Source organism: Phalangium opilio, unplaced genomic scaffold (assembly GCF_054372755.1).
Source record: "Phalangium opilio isolate 3A_F unplaced genomic scaffold, DU_Popi_V2 ptg000011l_1, whole genome shotgun sequence".
NCBI lineage: Eukaryota > Metazoa > Arthropoda > Arachnida > Opiliones > Phalangiidae > Phalangium > Phalangium opilio.
This window is the reverse complement of record NW_028324147.1, coordinates 518560-539373: the sequence shown is the minus strand read 5'-3', so window position 1 is coordinate 539373 and position 20814 is coordinate 518560.

Sequence of the window (20814 nt, the reverse complement as noted above, 5' to 3'; positions counted from 1 at the left end):
CTGAATAAAGGGGGATTCCTTTTGAGAAAGAGAGGAAAAGCGCTGGAAAAAGAATAAGCTATACCATAAGTTTATAAGTGATATGTTCCTTCCATAAGTATGACACTACCTATACTTCGTAATGCTAGAGACTGAGAGCTAGTTCGAGAATTGAATGGCTACACTCGGTGGTTAATTTTGCAGGAATTCCATCTAGTTCCTATTTAGTCCGCATTACTAAGCGTCTCACCAGTGACCTAGTACCTCACTGTGCACTTCGTGAAAAGCTCTCGATAACCAGTGATAAACTTATGGAATATATCAGATTTCGAACTTATGGCAATAGCTATAGAGAGGAGGAGAAATGGGCCTTTTGCAGATGGACTAGGATAGATAATGCAGCTCCGGCGCGGCGCGTCTTTCCAAATTCCACCTGAAAACTTCCGAATAAGAGGAGCTCCTTCTTTTCCAGAATATAAGGAAACAAAATTCAAGATGCGCTTCCAGATCTGATATATATATAAAGAATGATATCAAGCTTGCACATTTTTATTTTTTTATTTTTATGATGAGTTTTCTAAAAACGTCTGACAGAAATATATTGTACATAGAGAGGAATATCTGGCCCACGGGATTCAAAGCGCTCATTGTTTAAAGAGAAGCGCGCTCTTATATTATCTTTCGTTTCAAGTTGTTTATTCCGGATTGATGTAGGCTATACTCGTATTTATCATTAAAACAATTTGAGTCGTGCATGACATTCTCGCGGGATTTTCCACGAATAAAACTCATTCGAAATATATCATTTTTTTTAACTGGAAAATAAGCGTAGGTGTTTGAATGGTGGCTCGCTTAAAACCTGTAATGGGGGGGGGGGAAGGGTGTATAATTTCTTTAGGGAAAAATGATTATTTCCCGCTCCCTAATGTCTATTTTTGGTTGGGAGGGCGTCGTATTAACGCTTCTTTCCGAGTAATTGAGCGCGCGTTACGTTTATATCGTTTCGTTTTCCTGCGCTGGCAATTTCATTTTTGCGGGTTATTGGCAATTTATGAGGCGAATATACGAGTTTAATTTTCTTTTCGTTCCCTTTATTCTTATTGCAGACGGAACAGTTGACGTTTTTATGGATCATTTTCACCGTCATCGTCGTTGGGAACGTTTCCGTTCTGGGAGCCCTGTTGCTTTCCAAGAGTAAAAAATCCAGGATGAATTTCTTCATCATGCAGTTAGCCATTGCTGGTAATTCACTATTTATATCATTTGTGTCATCATTCCGAGCTCAAATCACAAATTTCTTTATTAAATAGACTAAAACCTATTTCGTTTTATTGTACAATATCGTAAGTTCGTAAGATACGTTCCCCAAATGTCATACTTATGGAACTTATCTTATAGACTTATGACAATAGGCGTGATAGGCCGAAAGATTTGCTGGTCTTTTAAATGATCGCGGAGTTACATGGTGGAATTGTAAAAGACATCCGATATCTCTTATTGCATATAGAAGAACGATTAAATTCTAGAAAGCGAGATTTACAATGACAAAGTTTTAAAACCAAGTTGTTTAAACCTGCAGTTTATACTGTATATTCGGGCTTTGAAGTTGTTGTAAATTATAGAATCGTAGCATTCCCCGGCTGGTTCCGCCGTGTACGGAATGCGAGGCCGGAATCATTGGGTCCTCTCTCTCTCTCTCTTGTCCCCTCTCCAATGTACCTAGAAATATTGATAATCTACTCGGTAGCCAATTAGCCAAGTTAAATATTATACTGGCATGCAGCGTGCTGCTGGTATTGAGCGCGTGTCCGTGGAATTAGTTCCAGCTATAGAAGCCCGCGCCCGCCCGCTTGTATGTATATACACCGATAATTGTTCTAAGGAGCAACTCGACCAAATTATTGGAGAAATGTAATGACGCTCTATCGGGATCTCGAGGGGATAGTCACTCACAGAATTTCGCCTCTTTATTCGTATATGCTTCGTTCAGTAAAGTAATAGATGCCGAGATACTTTGTAAATTGTATTGGAAACCGTGTCGAAGTGGTTTACCCCTCTCTCTCTCCATCTCTGATTTCGCGACTGTTGAAACTCTCTTCCCCGAATTAGTGGCATTCCCGCAATGTAACCAATTTAGTCAAGAAATAATTATCCCGGACATTCTTTACTTTGGTTTTCAAACCTTTAAGATGCCAAACATAAGCCCATTACCGCGTTTTTCAAGTAGATCCTCGAACATATATTAATTAATAATTTGTATTATTTTTATTTCTTAATTAGATTTGTCAGTGGGATTGACGAATGTCTTAACGGACATCATTTGGAAGATGACCATTGATTTTCACGGAGGAAATATCCTCTGCAAAATTATCAAATTTCTTCAGGTAAGCGCGTCAATTCGCAAATTCTTGGTGGCATGGTGGTGGTGGTATTATATTTGGTTAGCACGCTGACTAATTGGGCCCTCGATAAGGACGGAGCACCTTTGACGTGCCGCGCGTTCTCTATCGTGCTCTGTTTAATATACGAAGATCTGATTATTCTCAATTGGTTGATTTACTTATCCGTCGAGGGGTCGAAGGGTAGGGTTGGGGTGGGTTTTGGACCAGCAATGAAAGATACGGACGCGGTCAATTGAATCGTTTCATTAGAGTTTCCTCGTGTTCCCGTATGTCCTTTGACTTATCTCGGCTCTCTGAGACCATTTATATGGAAAAGCAAAGTAGCCGAGCGGGTTTTTACGCGCGGCGCGCTATAATTTGGACGTTGTCCTCGACTATTGAACGAATGCTTTTGGAAGACGAGTTTTATCCAACGAATCTCTGGAATCCGATCCTGATGCGTCGAGTGACTTAGCTATTCGAAGGAAATTCGTTATATGCTGGACAACAGGACAAACATACCCTTCAATTCAATTATTCGATGATAATACTCAACGACCACTCGATTCTTTATGATAGCGCGGGTTCAATTCCTTTTAGCTAAGCCACTCTGCCAGACTTTGGGAGATAAAAAGGACCGAGGGAAAAGGTTCGGATTACGGCCGACAATGACCAATTCTTGACCTCCTTTCGCGGCGTTCCGTTGCCACCAGCGTCCCTGTCAGGCTTTTGTTCTTATAGGAAGAAACTCCGTGTACCGTCGTCTCACTGTCCTTTTAGTGTCTATATGTATTGGGCCTCGTCTAAAGACAGCGGCAGTGCTGTAGATCTATCGGGTTAAACTCTTCTCGCGGGAACAAATATCCCGGAAGTTATAAAATAAATTTCTCTTCTTGGCTCCAAAAACATTCCTCCTCCGGCACTGAGTGACCCCGGCTGACCCCGTCACCTCTAAAGCAAGCCGAAATTGAAATTTCGTTATTTGACTCGTCACTCGACGCGTTCCCCTTCCATAATCTAGGGGCAAATAAAGATTTTCTCGCTTTGTTAATTTGGTGTAAAACTTGACGCTATACCCAAACAAAACTACCAATATTTACCAACTATATAGTTTACCTCTCCCGTCCTTGATGTTTACGTCTATAATTTTGCAACAATACTTTCTCGAAACTCAAATAATGTAGGAAATTTCGGTTTTAACCTATTCCACTTTGACGTATCAGGGCGGATGAATATTACGTATTAAATCCCCTAGAGACAAAGTAGTCCGTTACAATTCGATATGGAAAAGCGAACTTTAGCTGTAGCCTATTGTAGCAAACTGAATCTTGAAGATTTAGGGTTTTAATTAAAAGTTTCGGATCGTAGGATTTTATTTTACGACTAAAATCTTTGAAGTCCGCGTTCGGCGCCTTACAATCTGTTGACTTGATCGGGGGGCGAATTTTTAGCTTCGGTTGCGCGTGGATAATTTTGGAATCGTCTTTAATCAAGGGCTCTTTATACGGGCCAAAACTTAATTTGGCTTCTCGGGTCTCGTTCAGCGTATAAAAGGAGGGAACTCTATATATAAACGCGTACGTAGGTGGTTTACTTTAACGGAAACCAACTATGGATGAAAACGGAAATGGAAGAAAGGTTGCGCGAAAACGGAAATAAAATGTGGCTTCCGGTCACTCCTTTTTCTTCTTCTTGTTTTAGCTACAAAGTTCCTTCTCTCTCTCTTTGTTGACTCTCTTTCCTTGGTATAAAATCTTTCCTTAGAAGTTAGTTTAATTTCCTTACGGAGATTAAGTTTGAAAATTCATAAATTCAGACAAATTGACACCGCGAGCCGCGTTGAATCCTATTTTATTTTCGCTCTTTATTATTTTCAAGATGTTTCCTTAAATTTGTTTCTTTCAAAGACGCATTGTTATGCTAAATGAATTGAAGACTTTTAAAATAATTTCCAGTCTTATTCTTTATCTAATAAAGTTTCTAAGAATTGTCTATCCTCGAGGCTAGAATTTAAATATACACTTTGGAATATAGTTCGGAAGACGAGGGTGTATAAGTTCTTGCGCCCGGAAGGTCAGAGTAGGTATTAGGAGCTGGGAAATCATTCTAGCGAATCGATATATCGCGCAACCCGGACAACTAGAACTTGGACCTTTTCCTTATTTTTTAGATGTCCACCACGGGGGAATAGGGACGGTTTCGCGGACATAGATAGATCTAGAGAGAGAGAACCGAGGTAAAAGCGTTGACGCGGACAACGATGCTAATCTTGTTGAGAAAAGATCTCCACCGATATCCCCCTTCTTCGCTCTATTCCTTTTTCGATCCACTCGCGGTGGATTTGCTCCAAGCACGTTTTGTTCCAAAGACCCTTCCTTGTTCGATTCTTCTTTATCCCGCGCAATTCTCTTCTTTTTTTGGTGAAACAGCCACCCCCCCCCCAAAGCGGCAAATCCCAGTTATTAAGGTGAATTCCCCAAAAAGCAAGGATCTAAAAGTGGAAATCGGTAACATTTTTGCCTTTTCTAAAATGTTTTCATCTCCACATAGTTTCTTTCTTTAAACAAACTCGAAATTTACGATTAAAATTAGTCAAATTCGCAGCTTGAAATATCGTTTCCAAGTGGCTAAAGTTATCAAGTTTTCCAAGTTCCTTTGAGGTCTATACTTGTTTTAATGAAGTATTTTTCGAGTTAATGCTGGTTGACCAAACAAATTTCAAAGTAGAAGTGATATCTCGAAGAAAGGAGCTAGGACGAACTTTGCATTGCCGCTATTTACAAGAAAAACTTGTCCGGTTTTAATTAAAATAGTTGAGAATGCTGGAGGCGCCAAAGAAAGAACAAAAGATCATAGTGAGGAAAATAATTTCTCATCTTTCGCAAATTTCCCTTTTCTTTCTCGCTCTCGCTCTGTACATCCTGGAGCGATTAGCTTTGAACCCTAAGTTCTTAGTTTAGCTTAAGTCTCGCTGCTATATTAAAAAGTATGGGCGTGCGAGGTAGGGGGCGCAACCCCTCGTCATGTCTGTCCGGATCGAGGGGTTAAAGACGATCCCGCGTTTACACCCGAGATCATGCCCCAATACCAAGAAGGGCCAACCGAGTATTCGTGGTTAGGCAATGTTAATGTTGCCAGTGGAAACGTTAATTGGAGAACCGCGATATCTTAATGAATTTACTTCGTATTGCTTAAAATAATGGTGTAAAGTTCTTCACGGTGCTTGGGGTGGGTGACCCCATTTGTCACTTTGTCTAAACGGTGACATTATCGCTGAAAGAAGAAGCTTAAGTGTAAAAAGACGATCTAGTCTGCAGCGGACCAGTCTCTCTTTCTCTCTCTCACTCTCTGTAAGTCCAAGATTGATGCGTTCTCGGTAAGAGCTCCCATCCATCATATACCATTTTTGCCGGGAATAATCTTTGCTAGCTGTTCAGCGTGCATGCTTCTGTATTCCAGCACCCCGTCTAGAGGGATCCGGGGGGGGAGTGGTTGGTTCCTGCTCGAGCTTTCTTCGTGTCTTGTCAATCTCTTTAAATCGGCGTGGCGCCCTTTTCTTAAGGGATGAATGGATCCTCCCGAGGTTTCGGTTTCAGATTCCGCAAATTTTTCTCGCTTCGGCCACCACCAAGACACCAACGCCGAAACCGTTTAATAGCGCGTTTGGAACTCGCGCCTCTGGAAACACGGACGGTCACACCACCACCATCACCACCTGACCACGATGGCGTGTGTCCTGTCAGTTCAATTCACTCGCGCCTGGAGGGGGATTTTCTTTCCTACAAAATTTTCCGCCCGATTTCCTATGGTAATGCGAATTTTCATTCAGAAGGGAGAATAAAATGGAACGCGTTTTAATGCAGAAATATTGGCCTTATAGTCTCCGTGGTCTTTTTTTGATTTTTTATTTTGTGGGCATTCCGATGCTTAAACGTATTTCCCTCCCCCCCCCCCCAAATATATTCATCAGGTTTTGGCATGATTAGGTTATTTTTTTTAATTCGGTTGACTAGCTATTCATTGCACCTTTAAAAGAACGCTATTTGATATCGAAAACCTAAAGGTTCTCTTTCTCTCTCTCGTGATCCCATTCATGCACGAAATGGACATAAATGGATGAGAGAAATATTTTAGACCCAAAACTTTGAAAGTAAAATTTGTCCGTAAAGGAATTCGAATACATTTCGATGACGGACTCGAGACTATACCACCGCTCCCCCAAGATGAAATTGTTTTAAAGCTTTTCCTTTTAAACTCGCTATACTTCAATTTTCTCGGAATTTTTACGAGTAGGAATATTTCCCAAAAATATATTCACCCGGCCCTTTCTTTTATAAAGGGTTAGTCGTACAAGATTTTGACGATACCCTCGATTGTTAGCGGTCTTCGTTTAATGGTAATGATTGGTTTGATTGCAGGTTCTGGTAACCTACGGCTCAACTTACGTGCTTGTGGCTCTCAGTATTGACCGATACGACGCCATAACTCATCCTATGAATTTCTCAGGCAGCTGTAAGTATATCCAACTGCGTATACGCGCCGCCACTTACATTTCTTTTTCGCGCCTATCCCGGATGGTGGCTCTCGTGACGCAAAACGCCGCTTCTTTTCTTCCCTTCTTTCTCGTTTCTCACTTACTCTTTTCTTCCTAAATCATTTTTTGTCCATCAGTTTGGAGGCCGACGTCCACTCTCTCTCCTTCTCTCTCCCTCTCTCTCTCCATCTCTCTCCCTCTCTCTCTCCATCTCTCGATGGCTGACTGCTTTTCATCCGGATCTCCCTCCCCTTCCCCCTCCCCCACCCACCTCCTCAGGCCATTTTTATTTTCTTCTCTCTCTTATCTCAATTCTTTTAGTCGGGTCTTTTCACTTTGTCAGCCTTAACAATAACTAGATTGTAAGTTGAAAGCTAGGCCCGGATTACTTCGCCATCCTCTATCCTCTCACCCAACGTAAACGATACAGCGTCATTAGACTTAAGAACTTGTTTTTCAAATATAGGCTTAGTTCGTTAGATAAGAATAGGCTTAAGAATGAATGCCTTCCTCCAGAGAGGTAAAGCGTATATAACTTTCGTCGTTTACAATCTTGCCAGGGAGTATAATTTTCTCATTGAACAACTATGTTAAGTCCCGTTAGCTCGGCGTGTTTAACGACCCTGTACTTAATTTGAAAGTCTATATTTCTAGATTTATTCGCGAGACTGGATCTATTTCGTATCTATTAATAAAAATAATTTTAGATAAAACCAAAATAGTTTTAAATTAATTGGACCAGCTTCTTTTTTAAATTTATCTTAATTAAAAGAAGGTGAACTTTTCCGGGCGGGGACCACGAGCTAGGCCTTTTTTTTTAATTCCGCTTTCGAGTTTTTCACCCTCTTTTTAATTTCCAAGTTAAGGGGGGAGGGGGGAGGCTGAAAAAACTGGGAGAAAAATAATTATTTCGTCGGAGTTTCTTGCCTCGGGCCTTATTTCTTTCCTTCGTCAAAGATTTTTGTCAACCATAAAGAATGAAAAAAATAAATTGATAAAGCGGCTTCAGCGTATACTTGCCCGGAAGCCAGACTAACGAGTTAATTTGTAAATGATTTGCATAACAACTATGGCTTGGCCGAGAGCTATTATAAAAGATTGGTTTTGTTTTATCACCTTTTCGGACGGCTGCGTGCGTGCGGCTACCAGAATACACAGGCCCCGCGCCCGCGACTCCTTATTATTCCGGGCGGCCTATGCCTGTTAAAATTAAACTCTACGAACTATAACGCTAATTAACATAGTCCTTTTGTCACGTATTAGCTATACAGAGTCTTCTCTAAATAAGGTTTTTTCCCGGCCTTCATTTAATTTCGTAAATATTCAGCGCGTTAATGAAGGCACCCTCGAATATTGACAACTTGTTTACGCGTCCCTTGAAGATGATTTTAATTAAAACTTACCAAAATAGAAAGATAAAAAACCTTTGAATCTTTAATGAGAATGAGACGGGGGTTTTTTTTTTCTCTCTGGAACCTTCCTCGTCCCCGATCGTAAATAAAAAAGCAACAACTCAAATGGTTGTTTGTATTTTGTTCAAATTTCCCTCGAGAATTTATAGGAGAGAGTTTAATCAAGTACTAAATGGGTTTTTTTACCTTTGAGGTTGAAGGTTCAAAGGTTGAACGCTAAGTTATCATCAAAATTGCGGTTGCTTTTTTCGTTTCAATTATAAGGATGTCTTCCAATGAAATTAGAATCCCTTTTTCATTCATTATTGATAGCGTAAGTTAAGATACGTTCCCACGCTTTCAAACCTAGTCCTTGTTGAAAAATTCGAGAGCTACGAATTACTTATTTTTGGGAATTGCGATTTACGAGTAACTGAGAAGTATCGTGAAGGGGTACGGTTACGTTAGGAACTGTTTAAGGTGTCCACGAATGAAGAGGTCTTTCCGGTTTTTTCTCAGTTTGAATTGTTTCCATGCAGGGAAGCGAGCTCGTATTCTGGTGGCGTCGGCTTGGGGTACGAGCGCTCTGTTGTCCGTTCCGGCCCTCTTTCTGAACCAGGAAAAGTTCATTAACGGTCGATGCCAATGCTGGATCGAGTTGGAGGAACACGAGTGGCAGATCTACATTACGCTGGTGGCCGTCTCGCTCTTCTTCATCCCGGCTCTCATCATTTCCGCCTGTTACGGCATCATCGTCTACACTATTTGGACCAAAAGCAAAATCATGGCCTATCCCAAGCTCACCAAAACATCCACGCTCGTTAAAGGTAATCAGAACCAACACCTCCTTTTTCCTTTTTATGGACCAATAACGCTGTCTTATATTGAACCTGGGTGTCGCGGGTATAAGCCCCCGTATGAACATCTCGCTTAATTATTAGGCCTATATCCAGGATCAGTCGTAACCCTATAGGTGGAAAGGGGGGAGAAGTTGGACATGAACTAAGACACACTCGAAGCATTTTTTCCCTTTCATAAAAGCAAGCGGACTTCTCCGACCTTAAAACTGAAATTGAAAAATCTTATATTTTTCGGCCTAGCTGTTTTGATCATAAATGCGTATTGATAAATATTGAATAGCGGCGGCCGGCATTGGGAATATTTTGATAAAAATGGTATTTTTATTTGGCGAATACCTTGATATCTTATTTCTTGGAATATCGGCGATCTTAGGAATATCGCGAAAAGAAAATTTGACGAAACAAAACTCGGCCCGGTCGGTATAAGCTCTTTACATCTTTCGGTAAATAAGAGCTCAATGGATTTATATTCGACGAATATTAAATCTAGGCCTATATATATCTTTCTTGGTATCCCAGCTCCATATATTTTCCATTAAGTATATCCCGGAATCTATTTGAGGGACGAATATGTTTTTCGACAACTAAATTTGAGCAAATAAAACCGAGTATCCCCAGAGAGAGAGAGAGACGGGAGGAACAATTTTAGTTGCAAAGAAATATTGAAAATTCTATTATATTTTGGGGAATTGGTTTGAGTTGTTTACGAACTGATAGGAGCGAGTTATAATTATTTTTTTTATTGCAGGCCATAACGAGACGTTGAAAAAGAAGAACAAGGCGGATGACGTCGAACACAAACGGGCCAGTTCCAGAGGAATTATTCCCAAAGCCAAGATTAAAACGGTCAAAATGACTTTTGTCATCGTTTTTGGTGAGTTTTTAATTAATAGTTTTAATATCTCGAGGCTTAATTTTCCACCTTGGAGTTGACGGGCGTAAACGAAGATGACCGGCCTTTATCAGATTACCTCCCTATAACTATTTCTTCAAAGAACGCTTCAACTCGCCTAGATTTTTCCATAATTTTTATCTCAAAACGCTGTTGGTCGATAACTAAGGTCCCGTTTAAGTCTGGCGCGCCAGAAAAATCCCCGAAAATCTTTGCTTTCTCTATTTCTTTGTTGTTGGACCCGTAAAGACGTTATCTTCCTCTTGGGAGGTTGCGACTCGACTTTTCAAATATTCGTACTAGAATATTTTTGCGTAATTTTTAAGAAAGAGCTAAGGAAATTATATTACGAGACTGAACAATTTTTTTCTGAAATTTGAAACTAACGTTGAAAAATTCGCGACAAATAGCGCGTTCTCCTATTTCAAGTTTTACTTTTGTTGAACGCGCCAATGCGATATTCGAGATGCTTAGGATATTTTGCTACGGAACTCTACTTCAAACTATACTAAAATATAGACCAAAACTAAATACTCTGGGAGGGAGTGAAGGTCAATTTTTGACCCTTAAGTTAATACCTTGGAATTAAAACGGCCTAATTACGGGCGAACTATGACGTCAATAAGAATTTAATCCTTGCCATTCATCAGTGTCTAGATATGATCAAGTCTAGATACGACCCCCCCGTATCAGCTTGAATAATTAGGGTATAGGCTCGCTTTCCTTAATAACAATTGGACTATTTTCAATTTCATTCTAACTAATCCGATCAAATCGCGTCAATTTTAATCCCCGTTATAATTAAATATTTAATTTAAATTCATATATTTTCGCCAATGGGAAATACTAATTAGTCTAATTAGGGCCACGCACCTGCTTAACATATTATTAATGCAACGTTCTTTCAATTTACGCGATCGGCTTGACCATTTTTAGAAAATTCTAAAATTAAATGAATTAAGCGAGTGTAGCCTAGTTCCCATTTCAATTGGAAACTACGCTCTAGGCTGAATGCGTTACGCTTTCGGTTTTAGGCTGTGTTGATTTTAGTACTCTAGGCCTTGTACAGTTTGACTTGTTTACGAATTAACTTTGAGATTTCAATTTTTCAAAGTCGCGCTTGAACTAAATATACCCTAATTCTAGTAACTAGTTATTTATTTTGAAAAAAATAAGTCAGAAGGAAATGTAAGAATTAAGAGAGTGGCCCTGTCTCTCCATCTCTCGCCTCGACGGCAGAGTCAAGTCGGAACATTTGTAACAATATATCTTTCTTCGTATTCTCATTAGCTGTCAACGTCGGAGCCAAATACTTTAGAGAACACCGTTTTCTTTGACTTCCGTTGAGCCTTCATTGACACTCCGCGCTTCAGACTATTTTCTTTCCCCGTGATAAGTTTATAAGTGATACGTTCCTTCCATAAGTATGACACTACCTATACTTAGCGATGCTAGAGACTGAGAGCTATAGTTCGAAGGAGAACGACGGAAGCGAGAATTACAGACTACACTCGGTGGGTGTTAATTTTGCAGGACTTCCATCTAGTTCCTATTTAGTCCACATTACTAAGCCCTATTTGACAGCAGCGTCTCACCAGGCGTCGCTTTACCCTGAATCATGACGTACCTTATTCGCTTCGTGACAAGCTCCAGTTTGTAACCAGCGACAAACTTATGAAACAATCTTATGAACTTATATTGCGACGCGATGTTTTAAGACGCTGTTTCTCTTTGTTAAGGCAGCAATCAATGTTGGTCGTGGTCTCTTCTTTCGACAAGCGAATATACCCTTTGGCTAAAAATCCACTTTACGCAAAAACGAAATCTCCGGATTGGAAATGTTTTAGATTCCAGTTGAATTTTAAATAAATAATGACAACGTCGAGAAATATGTCTGATCTAAAATTAGATTCGGGATGATCATTTGGAAACGCGGGCTCCCAAAATGTTTCCTCGAGATGTCCTAGGAAAAATAATTCCGGATGTTCGGAAATTTTTGGCGTTTCGTCGCTTACAAAGCCGACGTTGTTATTAAGGACTCCTTCTTTCTTTAACCCGAGCGTGCAGTTCAGCGGAAAGAAAGAAAGAAGGAAAGTCGAGTCTGCGTCGCGTCTCGGTTCCACTCAATTTAAGGAAGGGGGAATCATCTAGAATGGTCGACACGCTTTAGCGCTTAAAGACGCAACAAGGAAACTCTTTGAACAGCTATCCTCCTTCCACCTGCAGATACGCCCGCGCCCGCCCGCCCGCTAATCTATGTCGCGTTGAAAGCTCCCAAAATCTCCTCTCGCGGTTACATCATCGCGAACCCAAGATGACTTTTAAATTTTACACTTTTAGGATTTAGTTTTATTGCGTTTGACAATCTCTCTTGGAAGTTATTGGAATGTCAACTCTCTCGAGCCATAGATCTTAGCTTGTCTTTTACCTTATCAACTTCCGATCTTATTACGACTTATAAAAAAAGAAATCAAATTTCCATTTTAATGATTTTTTCACCGAGTTTCCTAGAAATTTCCCTATCAAATCATTTTTGTTAAACTTTTCTCATTAAAAATCCGAATGCTTTCTATAAAGGAATCCTTTCAAAAATGATTTAATAATTAATATATTTTTTAATGAGCTGGGGGAATTAAATTTAAATTTAAAAATATTCCGGGAAATCATTAAAAAAAAATGATTTAAAATGAATATCTTTTTTATTTGTGTAGTGTTCGTTCTGTGTTGGTCGCCGTATTTCGTTTACGATTTGCTTCAAGTGTACGGTTACATCGACATGAGTCAAACGTCCATCGCCATATCAACGTTCATTCAAAGCCTGGCGCCTCTCAACAGCGCCGCCAATCCAGTCATCTACTGCCTATTCTCCACGCAACTCTGCAGAAATCTCAGGTAAACAACCCTTCGACACTCGGCACCCCCGCCTCTATAAAGATATACCGAGACAGACTCGAAGAATCTTTCTTTAAAATCTTTTCCAGGAAACATAAGCCACTTACCGAGTCCCCTAATCTTTTTTCACTCCACCAAGAGATACTTAGACGCGCGTCACGTTGTTAATGTAACATAGTTTAGAGACTAGAAGGATTCGTATCATTTACACAAGAAATGACTTCACCCAGTGAGTCTGTCCTCCTTGTGTAACGCGTCCTGAAGCCTATCCTCCTTCCGTAAATGGTACCAATCCTGCTAGTCTGTAAACTATACAAAAAAATTGTTACGTACTTTCAACGTATAGTTTTAGTAGTCCTTCAAATTGTCAGGGGATTTGCTTTTAGCTCTAGCTTTTAAATTCGATTTTCCTCTTAAACTAAAGCGCATTTTCTTTCGTAGTCGGTATGTCGTATCACGCTGGCTATGCTTTCCGGTACACACACACTCTCTCTGGTTAAGTAACCCGAGGGTTAGATGTCATCTTTGTCCCGGCTTGCAGTAAACTGCCCCTTAAGATTGACCCCCAGTATACTCGAAACTTGATTACTTTCCCGCTAATCTATCTGTGTATATTATAAATTGAGTTCTATAATGGGATTAGGCTTAAGACGGTTGTTTCAATTTTGAGTCCTAAGAGCGGATGGAAACTCAATAACAAACCCTAATTCCCCGAATTATTAAGAAGCACTCGATTTCAAAAACATGTTTATTTCTAAACTTTCGGCGTTGTATTTGCGCTGAAAATGCCTTAACCCTCTATGTAGACACTCAGCCCACTTATGATGTCGTCTAGGTCGCTCGAATGACGCTTCATAACGATATTAATCGCTTTAAAGCGCCTTCGTCCGACCGACATTAACCATTAATAGTTAATTAATAGTTTTCCATGTGTAGCAAAGCTTAATTTCGGCTCCCCGTATATCGCGTGATACTTTGTCATCAAGCCGCTATGTATGGATTAATTAAAAGGTGTACCGCCAAGATAAATTGTCAAAACTTTCTTCGAAGCCAAAGAAATGACATCGTTCGTCTTTAATGGCCGAAGAAATAAGTTACAATTATTCCTAGCTCGTTAATTAAAATTGTGGGAAATTTGAATAAACGGACAATTTGGGAATATAGGAAGATGGCTTTAGATTTCGCCTATTCAGGATCGAAATTGTTTGACTTTCGTTTCTGAAGAGGTCCCTTACGCGACGAGCTCATTCGTTTAAAACAGAATAATTTCTAAAGAGTCTCTCTCGGCTGCGAAGAATGAATAGAGACTTTTCAATATTTAATTGGATTCATTTATGTCTATTTCGCTATTCTTTTTTCGATGAATGGGGTTTAAACCGCGATCTAGAAACCTACCACCACACCTTTTATACTTCAGCCACGCAGATTAGAAAAACTTTTATTCGTTTAAAATAAAGTTGCTCGCGTACTTTAAAAAAAAAAAACAACTAATTCCAATTTGAGATCCTCGTTATTATAATTGGCGGGAGCTTTTTTCACCCAAGGGGGAAATTCCTCCAAAAATAGTTGGAATCGACTAGTTCTTTTTCGGAAATGAACCCCAAATTTTTAGATTTTAAAATCCCCACAAGCGCCAGTGTTATCAATGCTTGTTGAACTTTATTTGTAGACGGTTGCCCTTATGTAATTGGATGGCCGAGCACTTGTGCTGGTGTTGGCCTTCGGTCCGTCGGATGACCAGGTCAGGCAGTTTACAACGTCCCACCGAGTACTCGACCATGACGGAAACGGCCATGTCCCGTTCCTCAGGGCGATCCTCGGCCAATTCTCAACGCATCCAGTTGCACAGTTGTCGGAACGCGCCCGTCAACAAAAGTCTATCGCTGTCTCGAAAGAAGACGTTGGAGGCCTATTCCTCGGGAGGTCGTTCCACCAGCATTAACGCGTCATTCGCGCCCAATCACTCAGCGCCCAGTTCCACCGTCATCTTGAACACCGAGGACAAGTCGACCGTGGACAATTCCTTCGTATGATCCAACCGCGCCACTCGCCTATTATTACTCGTTACTTATCAGTTACCGTGCAGTGAGTGACGCGACCAAGTAAGTCATTGGTCACGAACAAAGCCTACATCGAGGATACCATTAAGGCGCCCTCGATCCTTGTTGGTGGCCCGTGTTATATTCCCTTAATTGGTTGCGCTCCCGCGTCTAAGTAGCCATCCCAAACCCAAAGATGTACTCGAGGCGTTGCTTGGACGTACAGTGCACGAGTTGTTATTAACAAAAGTGGTATCGTCATACCGCACCGTAACTTTGTGGGCCTGGTGCCCCAAAAACCATTTTGACTGTTATATAAAGAGAATTATATACCTATATATATTATATTATATGAAAAAAACAAAACAAATACAGTATTATTGTCACGTTCTCGGGGGGTACGAGGGATTGCTTTATTGGCCGTGTTACGTCGAAGGAAGGCGTACCTTTGTCAATGGAGCAAATTGGGACTGACCCACCCCTTCTCGCGAGTCCAGTCTATGGTCCGTTATATAAGTCAGACGGGCTATGTAATTATATTTAAACCAAAAACAATGTGATCAAAATATGTGTTAAATGAAGGAAAGAGGGAGATATATAATATTCAAAATTTTAATATTATTCAAATTTAAATCATAATATATTAATTATAGAACCGTAAATTAATTATACAAATCTCAATACACCACAAACAACTTAAAATACATTCACGGATTGATTTCACCGAAAAAATTGTAGTTTCAGTACATATATTTTTTATTAATATATTCGTAAATTAGTTTTTATGGAAATCCCATAGCACCGACACCTGGACAGAACTTTTCCAACTTTCCACTTACGAGTAATTCAAATTAATTTGTAATTTTGAACTCCCTCAAAAACTGTCTTCGAGCCCGTATTTTGTAGTGAAAAATCCAATAAAACACTTAAATTAATTCTAATGTTAAAATTTATTTATTTCCAAAGGTATAGGAATAATATTACGAAGAACTAAACCGCGAGCACTAAATCGCGTCGTTCAGCGCGTGATCGAGTGGGCTTTGACTAAACTGAACTGAACCATACCCAAGTTCAAGTTGAGGTCAAACTTTCGTACAGGCGAGTTAGAGACGCTATTCAGAGTTTCGTTAATAATACACCTTTAATCAATTAATTTTATCGTAATTTAGGCTTAAGAAAGTCGTTAATTAACTTATTTTCGTGAAAGTGCGGCGGGAATGCGTGCCCCTTTTTCGGGATTAATTTGGTTATACCTTCGAGTTTGAATTTTTGAAGACAGCTGGCCAAGGCTTAAGTTGACTCTAATCGTCGAAAGAGATTTAACCCGCATTGTGGAGGAATGAGTTACTACTTCGGGGCTTCAAGCCCGTATGGTGAGTACTTAATTTTGACTCTTGTATGAATTATGTAAGGAAAATTGGCTAGAAGGTTTGCCTTATAAACGCGTCGGTACCTAGAGCGGTATTTAACATTCAGTTTAAGTGAGGGCAGCTTTGGTAATATATGGATGGAGGTTAGCACCCCCATCTAGATTATATTACGAGAAAGCCAATGAGAAACGCGCTAATATCTCTTTGCATTCTCAACTACGAACTATTACCCTACTGTAGTTTCTTAAAACATTGTAACTTTGAGATTGCGATCTACCAATTGCCCACTTATAGCGATTTTATACTAACCTTGCCAATTGCCAGTCGCTGTCTTGTTTTTGGAGTAAAAGCCACAGCGGCTACTTAGGCCTTGGCGGGTGCCGTTAATCCGGGGGGGGGGGTAGGAAATGAGGCTTACTTGGGAGGGGTCAAGTCACCTCCGGCGCGGACACGCGGGTAGGATAGCCGACACGTGTCGTATTTTTTCAAACTTTGTCGCCCAGAAGCTTGGCTTACGGGAGTGCGACACGTACTAGTTGCCCTATAACAAGATCTAAGTGACTATAGATCGCCTTAGAAGTTGGGGCAATATTGGGGGGGGGGGCACCCACCATTCTCCGTCTCTTGGTATTGGTATCTTAGGCGAGACGAGAAAAGGGCACGCGGCCGGCCTTTAGGGCCCAGAATGCGCCGCTTCTTAATGGTAATTTTTGCCCAACGATGAGAAATTTCTGGTTGGCGCGAGGAGCCGGCGTTAAGCGATTTTTCGCACCTCCTATACTTCCTCGCCAGCTCTCAACTTCCTGGCAAATTGCTTCCGCAACGTGATGGAAAGCCGCCAGCCTCTTAATGGAAGAATTTGTCTCCCTGTCAAATAATTTCCCGCCTTTTCTATACTCCGAGCGGTTGACCCCGCGCCAATCAAGAGGTCAACGGAATCGAACACATCGTCGATTTTTACTAGGCCTACATCGATTTGAACTGAATTTTTAAAGAGAAATTGCGACGTCATATTTTCTCGTGGTCAGGGGAATGTTAGACATGGTTAAAGGGACTCTTGATCAGATCGGGTCTTTAATCGATGGCGATATTAGTGGAGGGTTCCAAAGTAATTGTCCCCCCCCCCCGGGAAAGATAATCTATCGCCCCGATTCCGTGCTTCTAAATGGATCGAATACACGCGTTAAATAACAACAAATCAAAGAACTCAGTTTATCAACGCGGTAAAAACTAGTATACAAGTACAAGAGCGGTGCAACCCATTTTTCGATGTTAAATTCTAAGGTCAGACGCGTGGGGGTGGGAGGAGGGGGGTCGTAATATCGTCGAATTGATTATCGATATATATCGCGGGGTCTTTTTCTTTACGGTATGAGAGGGAATGTTTCTCCTTTTGTTGAAAAGAATATTATGAAGTATGTAGCCCGTAGATCCTAAAAGATTTCACATTTATTTTTGTTTTCCCATATTCCGGCGAAAACACGCACTCTGTTTTCCCAGATATATTTCCTTTTTTTTTTCTTTAAAAAAAAATAACGTATATATCAAAGCGAGAAAGAAATTCTTTCTTGAAGATTTTCTTTTCTCTTCTATCCCTTGTTGATTTATTATTATACGCGTTTTCAACCTTGGAATTGTTTCGGCCCTTATATAGCCAGCAACCAACGTTTAAATATGAGAAAATGTAGATCGCGATTAAAGTGTTATGCGTAATTATTTCTCGCACCGGAAGTAAGCTCAAGCTGGCGTTTAGTTCCTTAGTTATAATCCCGCCAAGAAATAACTTAAATAAGCGGCACTCGCGGTTTAAACAAATCTTTTAATCCGAGGTTTTCGCCAGACAGTATCAATTAGAGATCCCAATCGGTTTCTAAGTTAATTAACCGTTATTCTCTTACGGGAGAGATTACCTTCTATTTAGGCTTGATTTAGGGATTATTTTTTCCCTTAACAAGTTGCAACTTTTATCCTCGGGTTGGGTGGGAAGCGATGGCATCATCTCGTTCAATCGAACCCGTTAAAGAGATAGAAAAGTTTGGATGAGAAGAAGAGGCTCGAGAAGCGTTCCAGATGATGGAATTGAGCCCGAGGAAGAGAAGAATTAAGTCTGAGCTAAAAAGAAAAAGGGTCTTCTTTGGATATTCCTTTTATTGGTTATTTGGTTGGCGCGAAGATGGACTTTTCACGCCGCCGTCTATGGACTTGTTCCCATTCAGTTCCGTTTTGAGATTCCAAAGAAGCAATTTCGGAGGCGAAAATGACATTATCGCCCCCGCTCTGCCTGACCCCCCTCCCCCCCCCCGGGCCCGGGAAAGGGACACCAAGGAGGATGTATACATTCTTCTTGGGCAAACTGTCTCCCTCTCCAGCTTGTCATTGACAGTACACTTTGCGAAATAAGTTTGCCCCCCGATTGAAGCAATATGTTTCCGAGCTGCCTTGATTCGGATAATAGCAATTATTTAGTATATCCTTTTAATAGAGGACAATTGCGGTTCTCGTAAAGATAGGTCAATCTCAGATATTCCTGGCGTCTTTTATTGGAGTTACGAAATTCGCAAGGCATGCTTGTTTAACGTAATTAATTGGTGCGCCTCGGGGAGGGGGGGGTCGCCAAAAAAGAGAGTGAAGTCTCTGGCGTCCTGAACCAAAAAATGCCTAAAAAGCTCTTTAATTCAATTAGTGAGTTATCTAATTAAATTTAAACAACTCAGTTTGAAGAGAAATTTTAATCCTCTTCAGTGGTCCGTTAACGTCTTGATCAACTTAACGCCAACTCGCAAAGAAAATTTCATTAAGTCAAAATGTTCCTAAAGATTAGTCGTCAGCCTTTTCAAAAATATTCCTTTCAAGTACTGCCCCCCGCCCAGCCTACTTTTTGTCTTACCTTCCTTCTTAAACGTTGTCTCTTTCAGTTTGGAAAGTAAAAAAAATTAAGAACGGACTTTTTAAGCTTTCGCTGTTAATAGCGTTTTTTCGAAACGACTTAACAGTCCAAGCTTTTAAGAAATATTATTTGAAGGAAAAAAATTTGGTCAAAGTTAGTTTAATAATTACTAGGAATTATATATATTTCTTTTTTGAAAAATAATTTGAATTACTTTTTTTCAGTGATTCAAGCTTAAGACTTCGGTTACTTTAATTTAAAAGTCAATATTAAAAAGTTTTTAAGCCGCAACCGGAGAATTTTTAGTTCTAGAAACGATTTATTAATCTTTTCGGTTCAATTTATTATTTCCCGGAAGCTTTCAATTTATATTTCGCTATCCTATATAGGGTACTCTTTGTAATCCTCTTTATGGCCAAATCCTTGAAAAATATTAGAAAGATTGTTTGACTAAAGTTACGATTTTGGGTTTCCCATTTCTTCCTCCTCGTTCGATGTTAAGTCATATCCGCGCTAATTAAGGATATTTGAGTCCAGGGAAATCTCTCCTTTAATCGGCGCGGAGTGCACGCGGTCGCGGTGCACTCTGGGATATAGCGCGCGGTCGCTCGAGTTTAAATCGGATTGGAGGAAAGAAAGAAAGAGACTATAAGGAGGGGATTATATCGCTAATTAGAAGTAATGAAGAAAAATCACTTTTAAAGAGATTCCCGCTAATTAGCTAATTGTAGAGAGAAAAAGACTCTAGGATGGGAGCTAGCCCATCTTCGTAATTAAATTTTAATTGGCTATGGCGCCAATGAAACCAAAATCTCCCTTTCTCTCGAATCCTATATCCTATCTTTTACGAGCGCCGGCTTTATAAGGAAAAGGACATTGTAGCTCCCGAGAGGAAGGCGTTGCCTCGTATCCTAGAACAGGCTCCTTCCCTAAAAGCTAATACCCAACATATCGGCATTGGTAATTACTTGGCCTTCCTAAGCTGATAACGATGATTCCCGATAAGTTAAACACGCGTTGGCGACCCGAGCCGTCCCCCGTTGTTATTATGTTAAGTTCAATGGGGGCTCAGGCTCTCTAACTTAGCTGTAATATTTCCCTTGTAAGTCGACCTCCTCCGTGGCTTTTCAAACTTGGCCATTTCGCCATTTGGAAGTTGCGCTACAAATCCTCGAAAACAAGAGCGCGTACCAGCTCCGTTACTACAATGGCGGTTTCTTTCGCGTCAATGGAAATATGTGGCGAATATTTCGAGTCTTTCTTGACTGAAGTAATCTAGCCCTTGGAAAGGAAAGGGGAGCAAGCTTTGGTCTTTTCAACCCGAGGGGAATCATCGCACCGTGTCGTGTACCATTACGTCTAGTCTTAAGCCAACGTTTTTCCAACGCCTCGAAGCGGATGCGCCCGCAGTCTTACGGTCAAACCTTAGCCAAACTCGAAAGGAGAATATTACAACTGAGATGGAATGGGGGTAAAAACAAAGAGAACCATTTCGCCAGAATTCTCTAGCTCGGTAAGCTCGACTGAAAAAAATGTTTTCAGAGTGGTGACGTACGACCTTCTTATCGACGAGAAAAGCGAAGTTGATA